At 42.3% G+C, this 16,885-nt stretch overlaps 1 long non-coding RNA gene across 2 annotated transcripts; it reads left to right on the top strand.

Annotated features, from left to right (window-relative positions):
• The first annotated feature begins 2,295 nt into the window (after positions 1 to 2,295).
• LOC106915845 (uncharacterized) lies at positions 2,296 to 16,885 on the top strand. 2 transcript variants are annotated; one of them, XR_015765279.1, is made up of 4 exons: positions 2,296 to 2,735; positions 6,955 to 7,182; positions 13,303 to 13,575; positions 15,595 to 16,885. It is a non-coding gene; the product is annotated as an uncharacterized LOC106915845 (long non-coding RNA). The 2 variants fall into 2 exon arrangements; XR_015765280.1 differs by lacking the exons at positions 13,303 to 13,575; positions 15,595 to 16,885 and adding an exon at positions 7,262 to 7,403.

The following is a 16,885-nucleotide window of genomic DNA, read 5'->3' on the forward strand; positions in this document are numbered from 1 at the left end:
AGCCTTGTACGAAACACAGTGGAACAATTTGTTGTGCTGCTGCAGTTTTCTCGGTGCTGTGAGAGATGCCTCGAGCAAGAAAAGTTGAAATCACAGAACAGTTTTGTTTTCACTGACGTTGCCACGGCGCCTCCGACATCCAGCTTCTTTAAAGACAACTTCTTGTGAGGAGAAATAAAAATATAAAAAAGAAAAGCTGGCGGGGAGAGAAAGCATCTATGGTGCTCTGGGGTTTTTTAGAGGAAGCAACAAAGTCTGATGTGTTTCTTTACGGGGGTTCGCCTGCAAAACTCAAACATGTTGAGATTTTTGACTAGAGTAGTAAATATTTATGGAAATGGGTTATGACTGCATCCCGCCTTCTGCATACATCTCAATGAATTCCCTGCTATCGTTTAACACTACCGTCAGGTCACTGGTGGTCCAGCGGTTTTTTTGTTAGGGAAGCATCTCATGTTGTCCAAACAAATTTATGTAGTTGCTCACAAACTCAGCCACGGCATTGATTTCCCCCATGTGGCTGGAAAGAGCAATTCAGTCCGTAGCCTCAAAACATCCCTATAAGGCTCCTTTAACTTCCCGTGACGGACGAGAAATACGAGATTGTGATCCGATTTTCTAAGAGAAGGTGTTGCACCGAGAATGTTTGAATCCTTGACGTTTGCGTAAAACAAATCCATCTTGTTTTCTCTCTGGTGGAGCAGCTGAGAGACTGTTGAAACCTTGGGAGTGTAACGGGAGAGTGAGGCACGATTTAAAGCTTCGTTTCAGCTTTTTCAATGTTAATCAGCCAGCTGTGGTTGTGCACCAACTTGTTGCTGTGGCCACGTGTAATCACAGATGACCAAAAGTTAAATTAAGTATCAGCAAAAAGAAAATTCGTACAGCTGCACAGCATCCAAAAATGGAGAGCATAATGTAATATTTTATATGTAGGATTTAAAATCAATAAGAATTTTCGAGGTACGCCGACATGCTGCCACCTGGAGTGGTAAAACTGTAGATTCAGTGTAGCGTCACCGTTGTGGGCATTCTGGCGGTTAGGCCATGCTGTGTGCATTTTTAGGGGGAACATGCAGCACCAGATACCATCTCCTAATGAATAAAGCTCCCAGTAGTGCTTTTAATACGTGACAAGATTTCCCTTGAGCTCCTAAAGAACTGATTAGTGCTCCTAAAGCAGTAATCAGCAGAGTGGCAGCCTTGTGCAGCCTGCTCCTCCACTCCAGCTCATTTCAGTTTCTATTACAACTCTAATCATTTGTAACAGAATCAAACCTTCAAATGGCAGCAAAGAAAAATCTAAGAATAAACTGCCTTTTTTTCCCCCCCTCAGTCCACCTCAGCTCTTTTAAAGAGGCTTTCGGTTAGTGGAGAATCCCTTTCTTTTGCTCCTGATGACTCTTATTAAGAGTGGTACTACGAGTATATCATAGTAACACTCTCAATAAAGTGATGCGATGACTAAGCACTCCATGCTAAACACAGCGGCTGCTCATCCAAAACGTACCGCGGAAACTGCAGCAGGTCAAGTCGCTTTGGATAAAATGACTCGGCTGAATGAGCGGGCCACAAACAACCTGAGATGCTTTAACTCCTACGTTTATTTGCAGTTATATGGAAAAAAATTTATGATTTTTGCTCTCAAACATTCTCGGAATTAAGTTAAAAGAAGAAAAAACAAAATCTCTTCTCCGATCCATTTTAGACATTTTATGGGGGCTTTCTTGTCCTATTTCAAGCCCACCTGATGCTTGACTGGATCAGGTCAGGAAGTGACCCATCAAAAGTTCTACTGGATCACTTTAAGACCACAATCGTCACTGAAAGTGCGTTTTAGTGTTTGATTTGGCTGAACTCTTTGGAATATTAGTTGTGTTTAACAATTTAACTGCTCTTGTGTGATTCTATTTGTGAACAATGTAACATTTTTGAGTTGAGAGTTGAGTCATTTTTGATGCAGCCTCGTGTTTACTCAGAAAACCCCCCAACATATGGACTAATAATGTACTAAAATAATAAGAATTTTCCCCTCAGACAGTTGATTAGGCAATCATTGATAAGGAATGAATACTAGTGCTGAGTAGCTCCAGAGAGTATTGGCTCTTTAATTTTATAGCTGTTCATCGTTTGTAACAGACCTTACAGTGATCAATAACCCGATCACTAACAATTTGACTATCCAGCTTCACCAGGAAACATTTCCACTTTGGACAAAGTGCTATGTTTTAATATCAACTCTTCTTAATTAAAGGATCTGCTCAGAATGAACCTCACAGACAGGAAGGAGACAGAAGTCGCTGCCGTCTCTTGGATCGACGCTCCCCGCCATGTTTTCTGCTGGGGGGGAAACTGATTACAAGGAACCGAAACGGCCCGGATGCACGTTTCACCATGTGGTGTCAGGAACAAAAAGGCCCTGTTAAAGCTTTCATTACCAGTCTGTACAAGTTTTAGATTTTTTTTTTTTTTGTGTGTGCTCCCCTCGGTGGGGCAGGAGAGCTTCAGGAAGACTGCGATTGAAAATTAATTGGCAGCGTGTCAGCGGCGTATTTAGGTTTCCTGCTTTTAAACACGCGATTAATTAGAAGAGATGAAGAAACCTGCGGAGACCTGAGACGTGTTGTGGCGGCTGTTCTCCTCCCCGCAGACCGACTCCTGCTCTTAGGGAGTGTAGGCAAGTTTGCCAATTAACCGCAGACTTAAAAAGAGGCGAAGCTTCAATGTTTCAGCAGGTAAGAGAAAGAAAAAAGGCCCGGATTTAAACAGCCCGCCGAGCAACATAATAGACAAGAGACGAGCACGCTGTTTGCGCGCCGCTCTGCTTGAAGCTAAGCTAGGAAGATGTGAGAAATTGCTCCCTTTTAAGAGTTTTGCCAACTCCAAGAAACTACCGCAAATAAGGTTCAGGGGGAAGAGGCTGTAAAAGCTGTTTGCAGCGAAAGGAAACCTCTCATCCTTCCTGTCTTCATTCCTAAATGAGGTTCGCTTTAAAGTGTAACCGTCGTCTTCAAGCGTAGTGCCATGCTTCCCGTTTGTTAAAGTGACAAACTTCAATGTATTTTATGCGATATAGACCAACACAAAGCACAGAGTAGCTGTGAGGTGCCAGGAAAGTGAAGCAAAACTTCTCCCGTTAAGAAACTGAGAAGTTTTAGTTGCGCTGCGAAAAAAGAACAAGCGCTAAGATGGCTGCACTTTTTTTTTTTACATGTAAAGAGCTACATGTTTGTTTTCTGATATATTTTATTGCTGTCGCTAAGGTCTTGCTAGTTCTAGTTAGTTTTAGGCATTTTTCTCCATTTTATGTCCTTTATAATCTAACTCAATTCAGAAATTTATCCCAATATTAAATGTTGCCATATGTCATAATCTGAGTGTCTTCAGTGAGGATGGTGACTTTGGGCAGGGATGATCTCCTGTAGCTGTCAGTCTGGGAAAGCCTCTGACTGAAGACAGTGTTGCTGTATGACTGTCATGAAATGCCCAATATCTGGGCGGCAGAGACCGTCTTCCACAGTAATAGCTTCTGGATGGCTCTATCATTTGTCGCAATCATAGGTTCTGGATGGCTCTATCATTTGTCGCAATCACTGCTAATCCACATCATGTGCTTTTGCCGCTCCTCTGTACATTTCTGCCTTGGCGTGTGGTCAGAAACCCGGGCAGAGAGAGAAACGTTGTAGCTGCCCGTTATGATTGATGGAAGAGATGGTTTGAACTTCCTCCTCCTCTCTCTTTAGTCCTGCTCTGCATCCATGTAGCCTCCATTTCAACTCCTCTGGGCTGTAAGGTCAAAGTTCAAGTATTATTTGAGCTTTTAAAAAGCTAATCAGCTGCTCTCGGTTGGTAAAAACACCACCATGTTGCATCATACCAGCTATCCACAGGTAAAAAAAGAAAAGAAAAGGTAAGAGCGAAAATCCCTAAGCTGCTCACATCCCTGTGATTAGCCTCACCTGGTTTCAGTGCTAGTCTTCATTCTTCCTCACTATCTCCATTTCATTGTTCCTCTCTGGTTTCTTGTTACACTCACAATGGTTCCATGTTCTCCCATTATTAAAACACCTGACCACATCTTCCTGTATGTGGTTGGATCCATCATAACCGCAAACCTGACCCCCCCCACTTCACTACGAGTCAGTTTTTATATTAGTCCATCACAATACATTCAGTTCAGACTTTTGTCAACACCATCAGTCTTCAGACTCCACGTCCACTTGACATATTTCTGGGTTTAAACCAATAATAAAATATGGATTTTGTCATTTGGATGATTCTGGTTTCTTATTGACCAATGAGATCCAGGTTCTAAATCCTAACTTGATACAAGGGAGTCAGGCAATCAGACAAGACGAGCGTTTTTCTGAAACTAGAGGAGGAGATCTTGATCTTCCCAAAAAAAAATAGAGATTTAACTTCATGGTAACCTAATGGAATTGCTCACAGTACAATTTTAAACATTCCCAGTGGGAGTCTTTGAAGTTATTTTGAAAATAAATTCTATCATTAAGTGGTAGGATTTTTTTCAAAGTTGAACGTCCATCGCAGTGGACATCAAGAGTTGGAATATCTTAATTATTTAGTGTTGCCATGCAGAGAGGATATCTGTAAGCTTTTAAAGCTCGTTTGTGATTTCATAATTAATTTTTGAATGTTTTTTTTATGAGTATGAACTTCAACTATTGGTAAAAAAAAAAAAAAAAAAAGTAATTTCCTCCCCCTTTATTTCAATTCTGAAGTGGAGTAAAAATGAGTTAGATGAAATCCAAAAGGGTTAAGAAAATTGTATACTTGAAGTTATTCAGTTTTATTTTAAGAACCTTTTATTAATTTTTTTTTTTTTTTACGACTTCAACCTCAAATATCCCCTTAAAAAAAAGCCCATTTTCCGATGAAACGGCCCCTTGGAAACCGGGAATGCTCAGGAATTGCAGCTTCAACAGGAGACTGAAATCACAGCAAGGTCAGGTTTATGTCTTCCCGTCGTGGAGCGCTGAGATGCAAAGTAAAGCTGTCAGAAATACCCGTTAAAACCCATTTTCTCTTAATGTCCCTGTCGCCCCCAGCAACGACTAAAATAGGGACACCACCCAGGAGCTGGTGCAGAGTTCCTCTAACAACATTCGCTTTTCGTAGGGGAGACACATTAGTCATGAGGGGAAAGTTAAGGGAGGGAAGCGACTGAAGTTGGCGAGAACATCTCCAATGCCCCACATTTCAACTCTGCCAGTAACTACTAAAAAAAAAAAAAAAAAAAAAAGTTTTAAAGGGGAAAGTTTGATGTTCCAACATAAAAAGGAAGTAATGCTCAGATACCTCGGGAGTTTGTTTGCTTCACATTTTCCTGTGAAGCCCAGAAAGGGCCTTTTTAAGAAGCCTGTATAATTGATTCCACCCAGAGGTAACCCAAGGCGATCACCTACCGCGCCAAAAAGAGCGCCGTCTTTTTCTCTTCTTTTTTTTTTCCTCTTTGTCAAATTCTTTATTCCCTACCGTCGTTTATTATTTTATTTTATTCCATCCCTCATCCGCGACTGTGAATAACTGAACCGAGGCATAGCTGAATAAACATTTGTCTGAATGGGCTGACTGATGGATCAATCTGGGTCGTCGGTTTTCCCGGCGCTGGCGTTCACTCGGATTATTCCGCCGGTGGATGCGGGCCAAAACGAAGTCCTTGAAATTGAGCGTCCCTGTTTTTTTGGAAAACGGCCAGCGCCGTGGAAGCTAAACAGATGGCTCAATTCTACTGTCATATGCATATTGATGGCGTGGCCACAATGCATTACAATTGAGAAATCCTGTTAATGTTTTTATCTGAAAAGCAATTAGGGGTGGCGGGTGGGTTGATTATCTCGTGGCACAGCAATAAGGTGCTGCTTTACCAGTGAGATGGGAGATTGATTCTTGAGCAGAAGATTGGATTTGGCCTCCGTGACTGATGGTGTCTGGGACATGATGGAAGTGAATAAGGTTAGAGGGGAAAAGTGGGGAAAATCAAGATGGTCGTTTATGTGTTAGAATGGATTCTACAGGCCTGCAGGTCGGGCATTTCTGAGAATACACACGGTCAGACTAAAGGCTTGCTTCAAAGAGTTCAGTTAGTTGCTCTATTGATTATATACATTCTAAAAATAAACAAACTCAATGACCTCATATTGTATTAAAAAAGAAGGCAGTAAACAGGTTCTTGACTCATTCTTTGGTTCAGTTTTTTAATCTGTTAAAGGGGCAGTATTATGCATTTACCAGCCACATTCTGTCATCTCACAGCGCAACCACTTAACTATGTTAACTTCAACTGTTATAAAAATGCTGTATGTATCAAATGTGACTTAAAATAAATTTAGATTCACAGTTTAATACTTTTACTGTCTCATTAAGAAACTCCTGTTCTTTCTGAAGCCCCGCCTTCAGGACATCACAACATCGCTCCTCTATTATCCCTTTAACAACAGTTTTACCAGAGTTTTTCATATAACGAGCTCAGCAGATGCGCCGCTCCACCCAGTGTTTGCTAATTCCTTCTGGCTAGTCTGAAGGAGTTGAGAGGGGCAGTTGCTTTACCCATAGGAGAAACTTCACCCTCGAAGACGGAGCTAGGTCCATCCAGGCATTATGCACAGCTAAATGGTTGCCACCGGAGATAAAAAGATTTCTCAAACATGCATGAAAGAATAAAGTTAACACTCCAGGTATGATGAGGGAATAACATTGTGACATGATGTAAAGCTAAAAACAAGAGAATTTTCAAAAAGAATCTGAGAAGTTCCTCAGGATCCTGGTCTGTGGGGCTCTAGCAGAGTCGAGCCCTGATTTCTATAGAGTTGCTCTGGTCTTTTTGAAAGCTACTTTGGTTCCTCCAGCTCACTCCTCATGTTCTCTGTATCTGTACCTCCCAGACCGAAGTCATTGCTGGTTTCATCTCTGAACTCCAGATCTGTTCCCCAGAATCCTCTGAGTCGGTCATCCAGTGATGTTCACTCAGTCGTCGGTCGTCCACTGCTGCCCCCATTACCTCCAGTTGTCACCTGCCTGCCTCTCCACCGATCTCTGCTCAGTGTCATCCGAGTCTCACACTCTGCTGACTCCACTGCTACCTGGAGCATAAATCTTTGCCTAACGCCTCCACCTATCACCCCTGGATCGCCATCCCTCCTCCACGGCCGGCTTCAACCCGTAAGTCCTCCTCTGTCTCACACTGAAAGTTTCATCTTCATTTCTTCCTCGCCACACTAACTTCTCTTCTCCTCTGCAGACGCTACAGAAACCCAGACCTTTTAGCACATTTGTCATTGTTAATAAATTCCTCGCGTTGTTAATTCGGAGTCCTGTATGCGATTCTGCATGTGGGTCAGGAAACCACCCGGAAAGTAAAATAAAGAAACATTTTAAGCCAATTCAGCACGGTTTTTCTGTATCGGATCAGTTTCGGCTGATCCAAAACCTTAGATATCGGTATCGGTATCAAAAAGTGTATCGGTGCGTCGCTAATCAAAACCTCACAACTGCAGCCAATTTATATAATCAGTACCAAGTTTTGAACGACTATATCTATGATTCTGTTGAACCTTATTTTATATCAGACATAGTATTAACAAAATATATTTTCCTTCTTTTCATTCACTTTCGTTTTGTCTTAAAAGCCTGCACAATTGGACGCTTTACCACAAACATAACGTTCAACACCATTAAGCACAACAAACCTGATTAAAGTGGAACATAATCCAAAGGTTTCTTTTCTTTAGAAGAAAAAGTAAATGTAACATACTAAACATCTATGAACATGTAAATAAGAAAGAAAAATGTCACTCTTTGTTTTGTACTAGTTCGCCTTTGCAGTCTTCACTTCAAGCAGACGTAAGGGAAGTAAGACAGACTGTTTCCTTTTTAAAGCATGTATTAGTTTAAGTGCTCCTAGCAGAAAACACTATTTATCCTTATGAAGAGAAATAGAGGGTAGCGGTGTTAAAAAACCTGATCCTATCTTCTACGCTTGCTCTGTTTATTACCTCAGGTGTGAAATCTCTTCCTGCTCACGCTGGAAAACCAAGCGGGCGTGTTCAGCTGTGAAATTGTATCTTTTCTGCTCCCCCTTGCTCTCCTCCCTGTCGCTCCTTTCCTCTGCGCCGCAGCGCAAATAAAAAAAAGAAAAAAAAAAAGACAATTTTCTCTGGTTCCAAAAACAAAGTGCTACTTTCTTCAAAGTGAAGGCGTTCTGGCCCTGCACCCACATGATCAGGTGCCTTCCCCCCCCCCCCTCAACTGGAGCTGACACTGAAGGGCTCTGGCATCCTGACACAGAGGCAGCCCGGTGGCTGCGAGAGTCGAGACAGCTCACTTCTCACTTGGCTGGTTGAACGCAGTGCTGTCACCTGGTGAGAGCTCTGAGAGAGAATCAATCCCATGCAGCTCCTCAAGAGTCCATTTAAAGCAGGACGTAATAAAGTCATGGCAAACCAAGCGGCCATCTTGAACGCTTCACGTTGTGTTCGGTAGTTAGCTTACCAACTATTTACCGACGTTGAGTTGCTGATGGACGCTTTTTGTTGTTGTCATATCGGTGTATCAACAATCACTTTCAGTAGGTAGAAGAAATGGAGCACATTTTATGAAACTGCATCACTATTCGGAGTCTCCGCAAAAGACGCTAAACTTTATTTCTGGACAATCAGATTCGACCTCAGGTGGGAGTTTATCTACAAAGACTGAGAGCTGAAACTGAATCATATAGTTGTTCAGAAAAGACTGTTGAATCCGGGTCATTGCAGCTTTTAATTTCTGAAAATCTCCCACTTCCTCCCCTGACAGGTTCATTGTGCAGATGAATAATACAGGGTTCAGTTTTTAGCAAGTATGTGTAGAGCTTTAATATCCACTGCATACATACTATGCGACTCTTTTTCCTATGTGAGCATGTCCTACCACTGAAGATTATATTAACATTTTAAAAGAAAACCGATATCTACATCGAAATATGAAACAGTAGAAATAAAAATTCAAAAGCCAATGGAGTAAATAATAAATGGAGAGGTGAAACTTCGCTTTATTACCCAGCCGAGCCACATAAAGGGATATAGAAAGCAGCTCTGTTAAAGCCCATTACATGACTGAGGCCATTGTAGAAATTCAGTTGTTTTATAAAAGCACAGCCTTGCCAATAACAATACATTTGGAGCCCATTCAACGGGCAATATGAGCTCCATACCTTTTTATGACGGTATACATTTTCCCTTTGTGCAGCCTTAAGTTAAGTGAGGCTGACAGCAGGAACGCCTGCAGAATAATTCAACGGCACTGCTGGGAGAGCCAGAGAAGAGACAAAGACCCGCAGCAATCCGCTGTTCTCCTCCCGCCACCGCCATTACTGACACTATTGATTATGGCCCTGGGAGCGATGATGGCATTCGGCTCTCCTCCTCCAGCGGAAGCCACAATCATGCCGCCGTGTTGCCCAAATGATAGACTGTCTGGGAAATGAAAGAGGAGGTGAGAGCCGGGGGAGAGAGAGATAAGGGTGATTGAGAGAGATAGGAGAGGCAGACGGCGGGGGACGGCAGCTCTGGAGGGGAGGGTGAGGGTTTTTTTTCTCGCCGAAGCGGAGGAATATAATGCCGCTGTCGCCGGTGTTAAAACACCGGGCCCTTGTGTCGGAATGATGTCGGAGGCAGCGGGGCCTTGGTGGAAACATGAAAATAGCATAATTGCCTCTTTGCCTGTTGGAATCGCTAACAAGGGAGCCTGACATTTTCACTGGGTCTCTTGTCGTGCAGACACCAAAGCAGGTTTCTGCGCTTAGCAACAATGGCTTTTAAGTGAGGGGAGAGGAGCAACCTGTACACACAAAGATGTCGAAATGTCTGGTAGAGCGTAATGTGGGATATCTGCATAAAACAGCGGCTTTAAGTGTTCCTCCGCGAGGACGCACATGCTCACACGCCAGGTGGCTCCTTGATTTAATTAGCACAGGCGAAGCTCCAATTAGCTACAAGAGGAAATCAGATGGTGCTTTTCATCCCAGCGTCGAGCTGATGGGGCCCAGTAGGACTGTGAGCCTGCCGTTCCCCCTCTGGGAAAACTGAATCAGCCGGCTAGAAGTGGAGGAACGCAGAAGTTGGACAGAAATGTAGTCCTAATCCCGGAACTTTTTCACAATTTCTCATGTTACTTCAGTGTATTGTGGAGGGATTTTATATGTGGTTTGTTAAGGGAACATTGGAGAATAAACTGCACGAAGGGAAGGGATCACAGCGGACCGGTCAGGGAGAAAGTGTAAATGTGAAAACAAACCTTTAAACATCTCACAGACCTATTAATGCCATACTTCACAAATGTGGCCTTTATAGCAGAGCGGCAACAGGAAAGCTGTTGTCGAAATCTTTTACCAGCAGTCACGTTGGAGACCGAAAACGTAGAGCGCATTCGAATGTCGAGCCCACATGCAAAATGTGATGAATGCGAGAACATTGCGTATCACCCTAAGCGCACTATTTGGTGATAAATGGCGCTGTGCGTCTCCCACAACCGCTCAGAGTGGATAGGAAGATGGATGGAGCTGAACCTTGAACAAAACCTGCTGCAAAACACTTGAAACTGGGGCAGAAGGAGAAATACTCTAAACATTGTTATTTTTAATGAACTAACAGATGATTGGAAAATATATACATATATATATATATATATATATATATATATATATATATATATATATATATTTTTTTTTTTTTTTTAAAAAGGTAATTTTAATCTCACAAACAACCCTCATATTCACATATTCTTATCTTGAACTGACTACAGAAGCTACATAAGATAGTTGTTGTCCAGCCTGTTTTGACGAAACAATAACGGCTTCATTTGTTCTTTTCTGCAATAAAACTAGCATTCTATATATGTTTCTCTATACATTCTTTATGTTCTGGTTGATTTTCCTTCAGATTGCTTTTACTATTTTTTCCGCTTGACATAACTAACATATCAGAAAAATGATATGGATGCTGTGTAGAACATGGGTCTGCAAAAATAGCTCCTAACAATCCAAAGAGTTATTTTATTATCCTTCTCAGTAAAGCTAAATAAAGCCCATCTGAAGTAGCAAATATTACATGACCTTTTGAAAGAAAAGACACTTACCTGCGATAAGAAATTGTGGTATTTAAAAACAAAAAAAACCCCACATTTGATTTATGTTTTTTGTTTGTTAAGAAAATAGACTTAAACAAACACTGCCGGTTCTTTTAGCATCGTTCTGTTAAATTAAAAACAATAAATAAATCAATCAATTCATCCAGGAATAAAAACAGGAACTGCTTTAATAGTTGACAGACATTTTAGCCAAAGTTATTAAGAGCCACTGCAGAAGGTCCAGAGAGTCACCAGACCCCTGGACTAGTGCATAAAATCCTACTTAGTGAACGTAATATTAAAAATAATGTAAATAAATAAGTTTGCCTTTAAAGGAGGAGCCTGGGCTCCATATTCTGAGTTATAACGATTCTTTTTGCATCTCACTTGAAACTCCACAAACAGGGAAGACCGAGTCGGACCGGAGACGGGAGTCCGCACTCATCTCATCTCTGGAGAGCTTTGAGTGACGGCTCAGTGTGCGGTCGAGGAAACTTGGGAGTCACGCTGGCATGAACGCGCCGAGGGGGGGAAACTCAATATGACTTCCACTTAAATTGGAAATTTCAAGGGTTCTGCACCAGATTTAGCTGCAAACACACCCAAACCGTGCATGCGCGCGCGTGTTTGAGAGCGCGAGAGTGACTGTCTGTCACTAATTGAATTCAGGGACCTTGTCGCAGCGAGGCGCCGTTCATGGTTTGGTGTCGCTGGTCTGTTTATCGTTAGAAATCAGGCGAGCGTGTAATTGCTGTTTTGACACAGATGTCATGACTTCCTGTGATTTTTTTTTTTTTCTTCCTTCATTCACACTCGGTTTGTTTATATGTTCATGGATCGAAGCCCGCATAGGTTTTGGGCTAATAATGCCACGCACTGAAGCACATTTGGACTGGACAGATGTAGCAACTAGCTGCTGCTGTTCTCTGCAAAGGCTGAGAGCAGGAGCTTGAATAAACAGCATCACTGCAGAGATGCAGTGGGTTCCTGCAGACTAGATGGGAGTTGAAACGCCCGTTATTCCCTCAGTGTTAATTATACATGGAGTCAAGCACAGCACGTTGCAAATGTATTGAGCTTTTTCTCGCTTTGTCATGCTACAGTTACAAACTTCGGTTTATTCTAGACAGAGCAACGTGTAGCTGTGAAGTGGAGGGAAAAGTGGTAATTAGTTTTTAAATCTGAAAAGTGTGGTGCACATTTGGACGTGTCCCCTTTTCTCTGAAATCCAAAGTTTTGCACCAGACGGTAACCGATTAGTAAAGGAGCTGCAGAGATCCGCAGTTCAGCGTGAAAACAGTTAGTCATGCTCTTCGCAAAGCTAGTGATTATGGATTATGGGTTTGTTTCCATGGAAATGGCAAAACGTGAAAACAGGTGCTCTTGTCAAATGAGGCCAAAGTTGAACTTTCTGGGCTGCGTACATGAATATGGCAGCATCATGCTCCAGACACAGTTGATCAGAGGAGTTAGAACCTGAAGACTGATAATGATAATTCAACTGAATGTTTGACCAGCCGTGCAGAATTTACACACAAAGAAAACTAATTTATTTGACGAAGCTCAAGTTCTGCTGAACTGCAGTCGTGATTCATTTCAAAAACACTTTGTCGATCCCAAAACTAAATGAAATGTTGTAACTGACATGACCCAAGGCTCTTCAAAGAGTGGTTGTACATGCTGATTGTGCGCGGGAAGGATCTCCTGTAGCAGCCTGCATCGCAGCGGGTTTGAAAAAGGACTCTGACTGAAGATTTAAAGCACTTTAAATTCATTTAGATTTTGAAAACCTCTGAATGAGATTTTAAATTCACAGTCTGAATGTAAAATCAAAGCCCTTTTGTAAAGAGTCCTTGAACATGCAACAAAACAAAACGACTCATTAGAAAAAGTCTGAGATCCTCTGCTTTAGATGCATGAAGCTGCATAATGCTATCTTAGGGAGTCACACTTTTTATTAGTAAAAACTGAAACCGTCATCATTTCCCTCCAAATCTGAAGTTGGAAGTTTAAAGTTTGCAATGGGGCAAAAAGGTGAAACATGAACACTCCTGCACTGCACCACAAGACTCCACACATGAAAAGACCGATGAACACAAGTGGACGCTGACTGATGCCTTTATTATGCTCTGTGCATATTTGGACTTATTTCTGCTGCCCCCCCCCCTCCCTCCACAGCTGCAGGACCAGAGATGCTCATCAAAGAGGCAGATGAAAGGCGGACCTCTCCGATCCAAACACCAACATATGGCCGCAGAGCTTCCTGGCTGCAGCGGCGGCGAGGGCGCAGCAGATGGAGGGCGGCCCGCGAAGGCAGCACCGACGGGGACGGGGCGGCTCAGGCCTCAGCTGTTTCATATGTGCATTTTTATACACACCTGGCTGCCACGCCGACTTCACTCAGACTGCTGGGGGTTTCCAGATGCTCCCCTTCAGAGGTCCAACTTTAGCGTGAGTACCGGGGAAAAAATTTTTTATTCAACATGAAATAAGGTAATAATAGCAACACAAAGAGTTTGATAACTTTTTATCGGTTTGATATGTCATCAAGCTTCTAACTTTTAGGTGCTTTTGTGTTTTATTTTCCGCCCCTTTGAATAATTTTGTGAAAACCTTGGAAAGGATATAGAAAAATAAAACAAGTTTGTGTAATTAAACCAAGTTCAAAATAGTACAATTTGAGAGCAAATCTAAACTTTTTTTTTTTTGAGATGGAGTTGAGAAACTACAAAAAAACCAAAATACCAAGTTACCACACCAGTCCAAAGCTGACACCGACTTGGTGTCAACATTTTTGATATTTTGCATCAATCTGCTCACCTCTAAGTAAAGTTATTATCGGGTTAAGATTACTTGACATAATTTTTCAAAACCTGATTGGTGGTTGCCTGGTAGCCTGGATTTAAGTGGTTATCAGATGGTGTTGACTGCACATATCATATCATCGTCCTCCTTTGCTCACAAAGCTACAACTTCTTGTTAAGCTTTCTGAAAACCTGGATGAACTTCTAACTTCTAATCTTACCAGCCAAATGAGATTCAGCGAAGTCGTAAAAGGGGCTTTCGATTCCTTGGCTAATACTCGTTAATTTGAGCGATGGTCAGTCGCTGCTATTAAATGTCCATCTGACAGGAAAGGATGGGAGGAAATGGAAGATGTGATGAGATTAGATGGAGTGACAAATGGGCCATTATAAGAAATACTGGCTCCATGTAAAGTAGCTGATTGACAGAGATGGATTTCACTCAGATCTCCGGTGTCCGACGCATCAGCAGCGGCCGACTTTGTCCTCCGCTGGCAAGTCCTATCAGCGCCACGCAGTTGCTAGGGAACACTTCAAGGATGTAATTCGTCGTCTTTACTGCTAGAAGTTTCAGAAACATCCAATTTAAGCTGCTAAGTCACCCAAGGATGTATTTTTTTAAATGTTTTTCAGTTTTGGATAAAAAAAACTTTTAGTTGACATGATTTTAGTTAGAGTTTGTCATGTGTGTCATTGGTTTGGATCTGACAAACCAAAGCAAATCAACACATAGATGTAAAATGGAGGGAAAACAAATATGTTCAAAAAGAAGCCATGCATCTGGAAGATCCTGGGTTCTCTCTGTGGATGTGTAAGTTCTCTCTAGGTATTCTGGCTTCCTCCAACAGTCCAAAAACATGACTGTTAAAGCTTAGAGCTGTAGGAGTGTGTGTGCACGGTTGTGTGTCTGTGATGGACTGGTGTCACAGAGTGCAAGAAAAGGCTCCATTTTTGGGACACAAAGTGGTCATTAAAAATGTTAGTGTCTAGATGTGCAAACCATGAAAGACAAAACCCAAAAGACGTCGAGCAATAATTACAAATTGCAGTTAAAATAATTGACTCAAAGCACACCGCACCTTTCAGGTTTTTATTTGTAAAACATTGTGAAAATCTTAGAATTAAAAAAAAAAGCCACAGGAGTTTCTGGTTAAACATGGGACAGAGTTGAGGAGACATGAAGATGTTAGCAGGAACATTAGAGTTATTCTGAACACAGGCAGTGTTTTGAGTCTGACTTTGCTTTCGGGTATTTGGAGATCTTCCTCCCGAAAAAGGCGAGGCTGGATTCTGAATGAACACGTCTGTGGCGACTCCCATTTCCATAGCGATCCATCTCTTGACGGGCGGACGGCAGCTCTGCTCTGACCAGAAGGAGTGGAGGAGCTTCTCTATCAAAACACAACAGTCGCTTTTTCTAAACACGGCCAATTAGGATGACGAATGGCTCGCGCCTCGCCGAGCGTCCCGCGAGAGACGCGAACACACAGCCTGAATAACAAGGCAAACAAAGAACAACAAAAGGAGGACATCCGAGAGCGGAGCGGGATTCTTTTTTACCCAGGGAATGTGTTTTCCTTTTTCTTTTTTTGTTTATTCCCTCCCCTCTGTCAATTGTTCTTCATCACACCTGACACCGTCCTGTTTAAGGAGATTTGTTTTGCAGGTTTTGATGCATCGTAATGGATGGCCCTTTGAGTTGAAGCAGTGCCTTATGGGAAGACAGAGTGGAACCAGAGAGAGGGCCTGATTGCTTCTTGTAGCTGGAGCCGCCCCCCTCCGTTTCCCCACCAGGGAGTGTTGTCACGAGGCACTCGGCGTGCCGCAGTCTGGCCTCCAGCTACGACCTACATGATTACAAACAACAGTGCATCTGGGCTCTGAATAAAAAAAAAAAAAAGAGCTCTGATTTACAGCCATTTATGCATTTTTCCTGACATTAGTTCCACGTCGCTCCTACGGCGGGGCTGAAATCTCCGAGTGCAGGAAGGTAAAGCTTCGCTCTCGCCGTCTGCAAATCTGTTAAGAAAACTCATTACTGAGAACCGCTGAGAATCACTGGCAAGAATCATCTCTAATGAGCGCTCAGCACCCAGAGGACAGCATGGCAGAGTGACGGGGAAATCTTTAGTTAGTGTGTCTATATTTATAAATGAATATTCCAGAGGTCAGCTGTTGCCTCGGGGTTGTGCAGGTAATGCGGCGATCTTCCCACATCGCTCCGCACTCTTCATCGATTCGGTTAGGATCAGTGTCATATCCGTCCAGCGGTACTTATACCTCATGAATGCATGTGAACTTTGTCCTTAATGTGTCTTGGGGAGTTTTTTTCCCCATTTGGATTTGGACTAAACTTTGACTAGACCATTCAAACATGTCAAGAGGCATTAATTTAAAGCATTGGTTGGATCGTAGCTCCCGCTACGTTCAGGAACCCGTCAACTCTCACCAGCTTTCTTACCTCTGCTGAGGAGACTCATCCCCACAGCATGATGCTACCACCACCATGTTTCAGTGAGAGGATGCTGCTGTCTGGGTGATTTTTTTTTTGTTTTGTTTTTGTTTTACCCTACATGGATGGTCGCCTCAGATTTGTAGTCTAGATGACAGAACGTCTCGCATGAAGCTGTTCGCTCACTAAAGTTCTCCTTCAAAGACTGCTACATTTATAAAACATACAGAAGGGGGTCAATGCTTTTAATAGTAGACTTTATTTAGGGGTTTCTGACTAAAGGGGGCTGAATGCTGCGGAGGCATTAAACTGCCAGAGCTTAGAAATTAATTCACGAGCGGCAATCTTGTTTAAACTAGAAAACTTTCTCGTGATGCAAAAATAGCTAAAAAGAGAAAATGTTCTCATTTCTACAAAACTAAAAACAAAAAAGAAACTCATTCTAATGAGATTTCAATCTCATTAAAAACAAAATACATTCTCCTTTAAACAAGAAAGGTGGTAA

Source organism: Poecilia mexicana, unplaced genomic scaffold (assembly GCF_051168715.1).
Source record: "Poecilia mexicana isolate PSO_F unplaced genomic scaffold, ASM5116871v1 scaffold_14, whole genome shotgun sequence".
NCBI lineage: Eukaryota > Metazoa > Chordata > Actinopteri > Cyprinodontiformes > Poeciliidae > Poecilia > Poecilia mexicana.